Raw genomic sequence first — 12,133 nt, 5'->3', positions numbered from 1 at the left:
TAGTTCGCAATCCTTCCGCATTCTGACATTTGGTCTGAACAACAACTGAACCTCTTGACCACGTCTACATGCTTTTATGCATTGAGTTGGTGCCACATGATTGGCTGATTAGATATTTGCATTAAACAGCAAGTTTACAGGTGTACTTTATGAAGTAGCCACTGAGTGTATATCATAAAAAAGCAGTAAAAAGGATAACACATAAAGTGAAGGTGAGAAAGAAACAGCCAACAGCAGAAAGAGAGCAAATACATCAATAAAATCAAAGAAAATGTTCTTTCTCAAGCTGTGAGCAACTGAAATGGGGGACATAATCATTCTGTAAAATAAAGTTGTCTCTATGTGGACTGCCGAATGTGAATGATTTAGAAAAAAAATTCTGCAATAATATGAAAATTAAGGTAGATTTTGATATCTTAGAGCCAAAGTGGTTAATTATAAAAAAAATGTTGGTGATGATCGATTGAAAGGTAACTGTTGTCGTGATAAATTGATCAGTACTGCGTGGTATGGCATCTAATGGGTGCATACCAGGGAAGGCAGTTTATCAGGGGAGTACACTGACCTCGGAATGCACTTCTCTGATTTACATGTGAAGCTATGTATTGGGACTGCAGTGCTGTAAACTCCAGTCTAAACAGTCTGCAAGGATTGCTTATGAAGCTGGAGATGACACGTATTACACAAAACTACTGCTGTAAGACAAAAGCCAAAAGAGTAATGCAATGGTATGTTTTCAGTAGGGTAACACTTAAGGCCATGGAAGAAGAGGATAACTAGCAAGGTAGCTATGGGAAATACACCATTAAATTGGGATCAAAAGTAACTGAAGAGATATGAAAGAGAAATATAGCTGCTCAGTTAAAAACAACGGTGTGTCTGTTCACTGATCCACTATTCACTAATGTGTCCTGGAAGGATACCGTGAAGTCAAACTTTAAGGTTGTTTTCAGCCTTATGCTGTTTTCAGTTCTGGTCACCTCATTATAGGAAAGGTGTGGAAGATTTACTGACGGTGTAGAGGATGCTGCATGGACTAGAGAGCATGTCTTCTGAGGATAGGTTGAGCAAGCTAGGGTTTTTGTCTCTGCAGCGAATGAGTATTTGATAGACGTGTACAAGATGTGTCCTGTGGGGGCATGGCTTATTTCAGTCGAAAGTCATTTCCGTCATGTTGACAGTGATTGGTTCGTTTAAGGTCTGCGATGCTATTTTCCCATTTGTTGGCTTTCACGCCAGGATGTCCATCTCTGTTTCTGGGTGCTGTGAGGCGTATAAAATAACACCTTCAGAAGACTTTTTCTTTCTTTCTTTCTTTTATTTTCTTTCTCTCTTCTCTCTCTCTCTTCTCTCTCTCTCTCTTCTCTCTCTCTCTCTCTCCCTACCTCCCTCCAGGCACGCCGCACAAAACCACTGGGAAGGTATGCTTCACACGTGCTCCTAAGTAAGTATCTTTTTGTTCAATATTTAGTGTAAGTTGGGGGGAAACTTAAATGTTTGGTCAAATTTTTTACCGTTTGTAAATAAATGATGTTTGCGAGGAAAAAGAATTTCGGGATGTATACATTTCACTGACATTAAATGTATCTATTGAAATCTATTGAAACCTATTAATATACTCCTTCACAGTCAGTATTTTCAGTCTCTTTTTCTTTTCAAATCTTTTTATTGGAAAACAGAAAAAATAACATGAGTACATTGAAGTAACAACACTTACAATGTCTCAAAAAAGACATTATCTTAAAGATTGAAAAAAAATTTTATGATAACAAAAAAAACCTACTAAGCAGAAAAGTGAGAAAAAAAAAGAACCCATTAGGTGTACAACCCCGGAGTCATGCGTCATACAAAAAGCTTCTAAAAATAAACATCAAACCGCCAGCAAGAAAAGAAAATATACTAAAAAATTTACATTTAGATCGTGGAAAAATTATATCAATTAGCTCAAATGATAATAACAAGCAAATGAGCCCCATCTTTTCTCAAAATCAAATAAAGGTTCAAAGGTTCGACTTCTAATTTTCTCCAAACTAAGACATAGCATCACTTGAGGGAACCATTGTGACAAAGTGGGAGCTGATGTATCCTTCCACCACAACAAAATGGCCCTCCTTGCTATCAATGTAACAAATGCAATAACATATTGGTCAGACACAGAAATACCATGAATATTTTGAGGAATTATTTCAAAAAGCACAGCTAATTTATTAGGTTGTAGATTAATTTTAAGTGCTTTAGAATTGTTGAAAAAACCGACTTCCAGAACTGTTCCAATATAGAACAAGACCAAAACATGTGTCAGTGTAGCTATCTCAGTTTTACACCTATCACAATGACTATCAACATTAACCATAGAACCATAGAAACTACAGCACAGAAACAGGCCCTTTGGCCCTTCTTGGCTGTGCCGAACCATTTTCTGCCTAGTCCCACTGACCTGCACACGGACCATATCCCTCCATACACCTCCCATCCATGTATCTGTCCAATTTATTCTTAAATGTTAAAAAAGAACCCGCATTTACCACCTCGTCTGGCAGCTCATTCCATACTCCCACCACTCTCTGTGTGAAGAAGCCCCCCCTAATGTTCCCTTTAAACTTTTCCCCCCTCACCCTTAACCCATGTCCTCTGGTTTTTTTCTCCCCCTGCCTCAGTGGAAAAAACCTGCTTGCATTCACTCTATCTATACCCATCATAATTTTATATACCTCTATCAAATCTCCCCTCATTCCTCTACGCTCCAGGGAATAAAGTCCTAACCTATTCAACCTTTCTCTGTAACTGAGTTTCTCAAGTCCCGTCAACATCCTTGTAAACCTTCTCTGCACTCTTTCAACCTTATTTATATCCTTCCTGTAATCTGGTGACCAAAACTGAACACAATACTCCAGATTCGGCCTCACCAATGCCTTATACAACCTCATCATAACATTCCAGCTCTTATACTCAATACTTCAATTAATAAAGGCCAATGTACCAAAAGCTCTCTTTATGACCCTATCTACCTGTGACGACACTTGTAGGGAATTTTGTATCTGTATTCCCAGATCCCTCTGTTCCACTGCACTCCTCAGTGCCTTACCATTAACCCTGTATGTTCTACGTTGGTTTGTCCTTCCAACGTGCAATACCTCACACTTGTCAGTATTAAACTCCATCTGCCATTTTTCAGCCCATTTTTCCAGATGGTCCAAGTCCCTCTGCAGGCTCTGAAAACCTTCCTCACTGTCTACTACACCTCCAATCTTTGTATCATCAGCAAACTTGCAGATCCAATTTACCACATTATCATCCAGATCATTGATATAGATGACAAATAACAATGGACCCAGCACTGATCCCTGTGGCACACCACTAGTCACAGGCCTCCACTCAGAGAAGCAATTCTCTACCACCACTCTCTGGCTTCTTCCATCGAGCCAATGTCTAATCCAATTTATCTAGCGACTGAATTTTCCTAACTAACCTCCCATGCAGGACCTTGTCAAAGGCCTTACTGAAGTCCATGTAGACAATATCCACTGCCTTACCTTCATCCACTTTCCTGGTAACCTCCTCGAAAAACTCCAATAGATTGGTCAAACATGACCTACCACGCACAAAGCCATGTTGACTCTCTCTAATAAGCCCCTGTCTATCCAAATGCTTGTAGATTCTGTCTCTTAGTACTCCCTCCAATAACTTACCTACTACTGACGGTAAACTCACCGGCCTATAATTTCCCGGATTACTTTTTGATTCTTTTTTAAACAACGGAACAATATGAGCCACTCTCCAATCCTCCAGCACTTCACCCGCAGACAGCGACATTTTAAATATTTCTGCCAGGGCCCCCTCAATTTCAACACTAGTCTCCTTCAAGGTCCGAGGGAACACTCTGTCAGGTCCCAGGGATTTATCCACTTTAATTTTCCTCAAGACAGCAAGCACCTCCTCCTTTTCGATCTGTACAGTTTCCATGGTCTCACTACTTGATTCCCTCAATTCCATGGATTTCATGCCAGTTTCCTTAGTAAATACAGACGCAAAAAACCTATTTAAGATCTCCCCCATTTCCTTTGGTTCCGCACAAAGCCGACCACTCTGATCTTCAAGAGGACCAATTTTATCCCTTACAATCCTTTTGCTCTTAATATACTTGTAAAAGTTCTTTGGATTATCCTTCACTTTGACTGCCAAGGCAACCTCATGTCTTCTTTTAGCCCTCCTGATTTCTTTCTTAAGTATTTTCTTGCACTTCTTATACTCCTCAAGCACCTGATTTACTCCCTGTTTCCTATACATTTCATACAACTCCCTCTTCTTCTTTATCAGAGTTGCAATATCCCTTGAGAACCAAGGTTCCTTATTCCTATTCAATTTGCCTTTAATCCTGTCAGGAATATACAAACTCTGCACTCTCAAAATTTCCCCTTTGAAGGCTTCCCACCTACCAATCACATCTTTGCCAGAGAACAACCTGTCCCAATCCACGCTTTTTAGATCCTTTCTCATTTCTTCAAATTTGGCCTTCTTCCAGTTCAGAACCTCAACCCTAGGACCAGATCTATCCTTGTCCATGATCAAATTGAAACTAATGGTGTTATGATCACTGGAACCAAAGTGCTCCCCTACACAGACTTCTGTCACTTGCCCTAATTCGTTACCTAACAGGAGATCCAATATTGCATCCCCTCTAGTTGGTCCCTCTATATATTGATTTAGAAAACTTTCCTGAACACATTTTACAAACTCTAATCCATCTAGACCCCTAACAGTATGGGAGTCCCAATCAATGTATGGAAAATTAAAATCCCCTACCACCACAACTTTATATTTCCTGCAGTTGCCTGCTATCTCTCTGTAGATTTGCTCTTCCAAGTCTAGCATTCCAACATTAGAAAAGATTTTAGAAAGTCTCTCTTTCGTCAAATGATAACGATGTACAATTTTAAATTGAATCACTGAATGGCTAGCACAAATTGAAGAAGGGTTAACCAACTTCAAAATCCGCATCCAATCCTCTGTCATAAAAATCAAATTAAGCTCCTTTTCCCAATCCTGTTTAATCTTAGATAAAGGACGCTTATCCCATTGTAATAATAAATTATAAATTCTTCCAATAGAACCCTTGATCGAAGGATTCATACTCATAATACTATCTAACAGGTCAACCTCCAATATGTAAGGAAAATTACTTCAATATTTTTGTTAAAAATGTCTAACTTGAAGGTATTGCAGAAAGTGTGAGTATGAAAGAGAATATTTATCAATTAATTGTTCAAAAGACATCAATCTATCTTCTTTAAATAAATCCAAAGAAGAATTAATATCTTTATTTTTCCAAAGTAAAAAAATTGGATCACTCAAAGAAGGCTTAAAAAAGTAAGTTTGATAAATTAAACTACAAAGTTTAAATCTTTTAAGATAAAAGAATTGCGGAACTGGAGCCAAATTTATAAAGAATACTTAATCACAGGATATAGGTTTAAATTAACAGCTTTAACTAATTGCATAGGTAAAGCAGCTCCCAATAATGAGGTTAAATAAAACTGTTTTACAACTTTCAGTTCCAGGTCTACCCAAATTGGCCGATCACTCTTATCAACCCAGTATAACCAAAAAGACATGTATCGCACATTAACAGCCAATAATACATTCTTAGATTAGGCAAAGCAAGACCTCCTTTCTTTTTCAATTTTTGTAAGTGACATTTACTAATTCTTGGTCTTTTATTATTCCAAATAAAAGATAAAATAATAGAATCAATCCGATCAAAAAACTCCCTAGTCAAAAAAACAAGAATATTCTGAAACAAGTATAAAAATTTTGGTAAAATCATCATTTTAACTATATGAATACGACCAACAAGTGAAAATGTAAGTGGACTCCATCTGCTAAATAAATACTTCATAGAGTCTACTAAAGGAACAAAATTGGCTTTATAAAGATCCTTATACTTTTTAGTGATTATAACACCTAAATATCTAAAAGAGTCTGTGACTTTAAAAGGAGTATTATCATATATAGAGATGGAATTATTTGAAAGAAACAATTCACTTTTACTAAAATTTATTTTATATCCTGAAAAACCTCCAAATTCATTAAATAATTTTTGCAAGGCAGGAATGGATTTGTCAGGGTTAGATATATAAACCAATAAATCATCAGCGTAAAGAGAGATCTTATGCATGGTCTCATTCACAAAAATTCCGTGGATATTTTTAGCCGCACGAAGAGCAATAGCAAGGGGTTCTAATATTAAATTAAACAACAAAGGACTTAATGGACAACCTTGCCTTGTCCCCTGTGAAAGCTGAAAAAAAGGAGACCTACAATTGTTAGTGACAACAGTAGCAATAGGGGCTTTATATATCATTTTAATCCAATTATTAAAATTAGTACCAAAGTCAAATTTCTCTAAAACATTGAATAAATATTTCCATTCGACTCGATCGAACGCTTTTTCAGCATCCAAAGATACAACACATTGTGGAGTTTTAAAAGAGGACGAATATGTAATGTTAAATAGTCTCCGAACATTTGAAAAAGAATAGTGACCCTTTATAAAGCCTGTTTGATCTTTAAAAATAATTTTACCCAAAATATTCTCCAAACGATTGGCCATTATCTTTGACAGAATCTTAGCGTCGACATTCAGTAATGAAATAGGCCTATATGAAGCACAGTCAGTGGGATCTTTATCTTTTTTAAGAATTAAAGAAATAGAAGCCTTATAAAAAGTAGAGGGTAAGTCATCTTTCACAAAAGAATCCTTAAACATTTCCAACTTATACGGAGAAAGCATCTTTCCAAATTTTTTATAAAATTCTACAGGATAGCAATCAAGTCCCGGGGACTTACCAGATTGCATTGAAAAAATAGCTTTATGAATTTCGGCTTCAGTGATTTGAGTATCAAGAGCTTTTTGATCCTTAGCCGAGATTTTAGGAAAAACAATCTTTCGTAAAAAAGCATTCATTTCAGAGGAATCTAACGGAATTGGGATTTGTAAAGTTCAGCATAAAAATCTTGAAAAATCTTATTAATTTCTTCATATTCCTGAGCTAAGGTACCATCTTTCCTATGAATTTTCATGATTTGCCTTTTGGCTGCAGCCATTTTTAATTGAGATGCGAGCAGTTTATTATTTTTATCTCCAGACATATAAAATTGGCTCTTTAACTTAATCAGATATCCTTCAGTGTAATGAGTTAATAACAGGTTATATTGTGATTGAAGTTCCACCCTTTGTTTAAGAAAATCAGTATTGGGGGAAATTGTATAGATATTATCTAAATCTTTAATTTGTTTTGAAATTCTATCTAATTCTGCTTTAGTCAGTTTTTTAGCTGAATAAGAAATAATCTGACCATGTAAAAATGCTTTAAATGTATCGCATATAATTAATTTAGACATACCCCCTATATCATTAAAAAGAAAAAAATTCTTTTATCTGGGTTTCAATGAAACTGACAAAGTCAGAGTTTTGCAATAATGTCTGAGACATGCACCAAGGTGGGCGGACAAGAATGACAACATCAAATTCAAAAGACAAACTCAGAGGCGCATGATCAGATATAGTAATAGCATCATATTCGCAAGTTTTAACAATAAGCAAGAAGCGGTGACCGATTATAATATAATCGATCCTTGAATATTTTTTATAAACATGTGAGAAGAAAGAATATTCTATATTATCAGGATAGAGATACCTCCACAAATCAATCAACCCAAAATCAATCAAAAAGGAACTAATAAATGACGCGGATCAATTTGGAAGTCGCTGATTGGTTGAGCTCTTATCAATCATAGGATTTAAGCAACAGTTAAAATCCCCGCCCATTATCAGCATATGTTCATTTAAGTCAGGCAGTAAAGCAAATACCTTTTTTAAAAAAGAAGGATCATCTAAGTTAGGACCATACAAATTCACCAAGACAACTTTTCTGTTACAGAAAAGTTCCTTTAACAATTAAAAATCTACTATTAGAATCTGATTCAATATCCTCTTGAATAAATATATTAGGTTTAATAAAAATAGACACGCCTTTTGTTTTACTCTGAGAAGTAGAGTGAAATTGCAAACCATTCCACCATCCAAATAATCTATTTTGATCTCCCGCCCTGAAATGTGACTCTTGAGCAAAAATTATATCAGACTGGAATCGGTTAATAATTTTAAAAGTCATTTTCTGTTTAATAGGATAATTCCAACCACGTACATTCCAACTTATTATATTAATCCATTTAAATACCATACTATGATTTTATTCTACTTTATCATGCGCAGAGCACATACCAATACGGGATGATCAAAAATGGCGGTGATGAAGAACAGAACCACATAAAAAACACGCATGCTCAGCAACCACCCAATGGGAAAAAACTCCTAACTCTAAACCCACCCACCCACACCCAGAAGCCCGAAAAAGGCAAGTGATCTACGATAGAGTTCAAAGCTACTGACCACTCTGTCTGTGTTTCCTTTCCCTCCCCCCAAGTATTTTCAGTCTCACTCACCAAACCTGCGAACCTGATTCAATGTTACAACAAGATGATAAGAGGCATCGATTGAGTGAATAGCCAGATACCTTTTACCAGGGTGGAAGTGGTTAGGGGACACACTCTTAAGGTGACTGGAGGAAAGTATAAGGGGGATGGCAGAGGTAAATTTTCTTTATACTGAGTGGCAGGTGCATGAAACACACTGCCAGTGTGTTGGTAGAGGCAGATACATTCGGGACATTTAAGAAACTCTTAGATAGGCACGTAGATGATAGAAAAATGTAGGATTATGTAGGAGGAAAGGGTTAGATTGATCTGAGAGTAGGTTAAAGGTTGGCACAACATCATGGGCTGAAGTGCCTGTATTATGCTGTAATGTTTTATGTTCTTTGTACTCCGTTCATACCATCTGGACAAGATTGGTAGGCTCCGAATTGCTCAGAAATTCTAATCTCTCTGCTTGTAATGGACAGGAAGAATGAACTGATAAGTTTTTAATGTCAGGGTTTAGATACTTTCTCAGCTTTCCCCCAGCTGATGAATATTCAGGTGCAACAGTCATTGTAGAGGCAGCAATGGGATGATGCCATCTGCTGCAGGTGGGCTGCCAACCACCTGGGACTCCATAGGCATAAAGGTAAGAACAGCTGTGAAGTAAATGCTAATTTACCTTTTGCACTACTCATTTAATGTAATTCAATTTTTTATATATTTCTTATATAATTCTTATATTTTTAACTACTGCACTGTACTGTTGCTGCAAAACAAAGAAGCTCATGACAAATCTCCATCAGATTAGACCTGATTCTGATAGTTTTATGATTGTCACAAGACTACTTTCACCATTACTTTATCATTTCCTGTCGGTCAACATACATACAGGCACTCCTGTGCCCAGCAGCACTTAATGGATGTACAATGTATATGTACTATATCTAATGTATTTATACTAATTGTGTTTTTCTTTATTATTGTGTTCTTAATCTTATTGTGCTTTATTGTAGGTCACCTTCTCCTGTCTAAATTACTCAAAAACCATCCTCGACCCACGTCCACCCTGGGGCTGGAGAGGGTCATCAGTTGCGTTGCACAGAAGATTCTGTCTGAACACGTAGATTAGGTGAGTTTCAGCAGGATAAAGTCAAAGTCAATTTCTTATCAAACTTCATATTAAATGTTAGGAAAGCGTTTAATTAGAGTAAGGGGAAATATGAGGCTATTAGGCAGGAACTTGGAAGCATAAATTGGGAACAAATGTTTCAGGGAATATTCGCGTGGAGTTCTGCATAGGTACGTTCCAATGAAACAGGGAAAGATGGTAGGGAACAGGAACCACAGTGTACAAGGCCGTTTTAAACCTAGTCAAGAAGAAAAGAAAAACTTACGAAAGGTTCAAAAAACTAGGGAATGATAGAGATCTAGAAGATTATAAGGCTAGCAGGAAGGAGTTTAAGAATGAAATTAGGAGAGCCAGAAGGGGCCATGAGAAGGCCTTGGTGAACAGGATTAAGGAAAACCCCAAGGTATTCTACAAGTTTGTGAAGAGTAAGAGGATAAGACGTGAGAGAACAGGACCAATCAAGTGTGACAGTGGAAAAGTGTGTATGGAACCTGTGGAGATAGCAGAGGTACTTAATGAGTACTTTGCTTCAGTATTCACTACGGAAAAGGATCCTGGTGATTGTAGGGATGACTTACAGCGGACAGAAAAGTTTGAACATGTAGATATTAAGAAAGAGGATGTGCTGGAGCTTTTGGAAAGCATCAAGTTGGATAAGTCACCGGGACTGGACAAGATGTACCCCAGGCTACAGTGGGAGGCGAGGGAGGAGATTGCTGTGCCTCTGGCGATGATCATTGCATCATCAATGGGGACAGGAGAGGTTCTGGAGGATTGGAGGGTTGCAGATGTTGTTCCCTTATTCAAGAAAGGGAGTAGAGATAGCCCAGGAAATTATAAACCAGTGAGTCTTACTTCAGTGGTTGGTAAGTTGACAGACAAGGTCCTGAGAGGCAGGATTTATGAACATTTGGAGAGGCATAATATGATTAGGAGTAGCCAGCATGTCTTTGTCAAAGGCAGGTTGTGCTGTACAAGCCTGATTGAATTTTTTGAGGACGTGACTAAACACATTGATGGAGGCAGAGCAGTAGATGTAGTTTATATGGATTTCAGCAAAGCATTTGATGAAATACCCCATTCAAGGCCTATTGAGAAAGTAAGGAGGCATGGGATCCAAGGGGACCTTGCTTCGGGATCCAGAATTGGCTTGCCCACAGAAAGCAAAGAGAGGTTGTAGATTGGTCATATTCTGCATGGAATTTGGTGACTAGTGGTGTACCTCAGGGATCTGTTCTGGGACCCCTACTCTTCATGATTTTTATAAGTGACCTGGATGAGGAAGTGGAGGGATGGGTTAGTATATTTGCTGATGACACAAAGGTTGGGGGTGTTGTGAATAGTGTGGAGGGCTGTCAGAGGTTACAGTGGGACATTGATAGGATGTAAAACTGGGCTGAGAAGTGCAGATGGAGTTCAACCCAGATAAGTGTGAGGTGGTTCATTTTGGTAGGTCAAATATAATGGCAGAATATAGTATTAATGGCAAGACTCTTGGCCGTGTGGAGGATCAGAGGGATCTTGGGGTCCGAGTCCATAGGACACTCAAAGCTGCTGTGCAGTTTGTCTGTGTGGTTAGGAAGGTATACGGTGCATTGGCCTTCATCAATCATGGGGTTGAGTTTAGGAGCCGAGGGGTAATGTTGCAGCTATATAGGACCCTGGTCAGATCTCACTTGGAGTACTGTGCTCAGTTGTGGTTGCCTCACTACAGGAAGGATGTGGAAACTATAGTAAGGGTGCAGAGGAGATTTACAAGGATGTTGCCTGGATTGGGGAGCATGCCTTATGAGAATAGGTTGAGTGAACTTGGCCTTTTCTCCTTGGAGCAACAGAGGATGAGAGGTGTATAATATAACGAGAGGCATTGATCGTGTGGATAGTCAGAGGCTTTTTCCCAGGGCTGAAATGGCTAGCACTAGAGGGCACAGTTTTAAGGTGCTTGGAAGTAGGTACAGAGGAGATGTCAGGGGTAATTTTTTACGCAGACAGTGGTGCGTGCGTGGAATGGGCTGCTGGCAATGGTGCGGGAGGCGGATACGATAGGGTCGTTTAAGAGACTTCTGGATAGGCATCGGGAGCTTAGAAAAATAGAGGGCTATGGGAACTCTTGGTAATTTCTAATGTAAGGACATGTTTGGCACAAGTTTGCGGGCCGAAGGGCCTGTATTGTGCTGCAGGTTTTCTATGTTTCTAAATATGTTATTGTCTGTGTAGCCTCCAACCTGATGGCATTAACATTGGTTTCTCGAACTTTTGGTAGTTGCCCTCCCTTCACCATTCCCCATTCCTGTTTCCCTCTCTTGCCTTTTTCCTTACCTGCCGATCACACCCCTCTGGTGCTCCTCCTCCTTACCTTTCTTCCTATCAGATTCCCTCTCCTCTAGCCCTTTATCTCTTTCACCAATCAACTCCCTAGCTCTTTATTTCATCCCTACCCCTCTCCCAGCTTCACCTCTCACCTACCACCTTTTACTTCTTCCTCCCCTCCCCCCACCTTCTTACACTGACTTAACTTCTTTC

This window comes from Mobula hypostoma, chromosome 7, assembly GCF_963921235.1.
Source record: "Mobula hypostoma chromosome 7, sMobHyp1.1, whole genome shotgun sequence".
Lineage (NCBI taxonomy): Eukaryota > Metazoa > Chordata > Chondrichthyes > Myliobatiformes > Myliobatidae > Mobula > Mobula hypostoma.
This window is presented reverse-complemented; position numbering follows the sequence as displayed.